At 27.0% G+C, this 1,137-nt stretch overlaps 1 protein-coding gene across 2 annotated transcripts in view; it reads left to right on the top strand.

Annotated features, from left to right (window-relative positions):
- The window catches only part of LOC105448107, a 68,574-nt gene that overhangs the window by 66,655 nt on the left and 782 nt on the right, over positions 1-1,137 (top strand). The gene's annotated exons all lie outside the window — the stretch shown is intronic.

Genomic DNA, 1,137 nt, shown 5'->3' with positions numbered 1-1,137 from the left:
GTGCAAATTTAATTAAAAAATTAATAATTTTTTTTAATTTAACGATTTTAAATTTTCTGTTTTTAAGATTGTTTTATGCTGAGGAAGATTTAATAACGCCAAAACAATTGTATTAATTTATTATATTTTTATTCATTTATTTACGAATAAATTTATTTTTATTTTTTTGAATTTTCTTAATTGGATTGTTTTATTGGTAATTATCTTTCTTTTTTGTATTTACATATGTAATAATTATTAATTTGTAATATATTTCAGGTATAATACTTTCAAATTTTTTAGGAATAATTATGTACCCATACAGCACAGAACGATTGCAGCAAAATTGTAGCAATCTTTCCTTGCAAGATTGCAATGTTGCAAAAACGTTGCAAAATGTTGCTGCAACGTCGTTACAACATTGCAGCAACGGTCAAATGTCCGCCTTTAGAAATATTGCAATACAATGTTGCAGCAACATTAAAATATAATGTAAAACCTTAACAGCACAGGAATATTCTGAGAACGATCGCAAAAATTTTTATTAATTAGCATTATATACCAGAAAATAAAAGAAATACACACGACAAAATTATGATTTAAAAATAGGTTTGGAAACTAATTTTAGTTTGTATTTCTAAGCGGTCACCCATCCAAGTTATGTACCTAGTCCAACGCTCTTAACCTTTATGATCGTCCGGGAACTGTTGCTTCGTGATGATCTATGAACATTTATTAGTAACAGATATATACCAGTGATACATCTGCTAAATAGAAGTTGTCAAGAAGATAAAATATATATAGTTAAAATATATTTCATTCGTAAATATAAAATTTACATGTATTAAAGTACAAAATTTAATATTTTGACTAACTTTTTTGTTCTCTTTGATATGCGCGCGTTAGACAAGCGTACGTATCACTTTCCGTAGCTTATTAATTAAGTTATTTCTGAGATCATACACGCACGAAAGAAAATGAAATAATACTATACGAGATATTATTGTGTTGATCTCAGTTGTACCGATGATCGTAGTACAATCATGAAAACGGAAAACGAAGAATATCATGTGCTGTTATGTAAAATTAATTGATATTTAATAAAACTTAATGATTATAAGATGTGCGTAAGCGTATACACACAGTATTTAAACACAA

This window comes from Wasmannia auropunctata, unplaced genomic scaffold (assembly GCF_000956235.1).
Source record: "Wasmannia auropunctata unplaced genomic scaffold, wasmannia.A_1.0 LD336088.1, whole genome shotgun sequence".
Lineage (NCBI taxonomy): Eukaryota > Metazoa > Arthropoda > Insecta > Hymenoptera > Formicidae > Wasmannia > Wasmannia auropunctata.
Note: the sequence above shows the minus strand (reverse complement) of the source record. Positions and strands in the feature narration are given on the sequence as shown.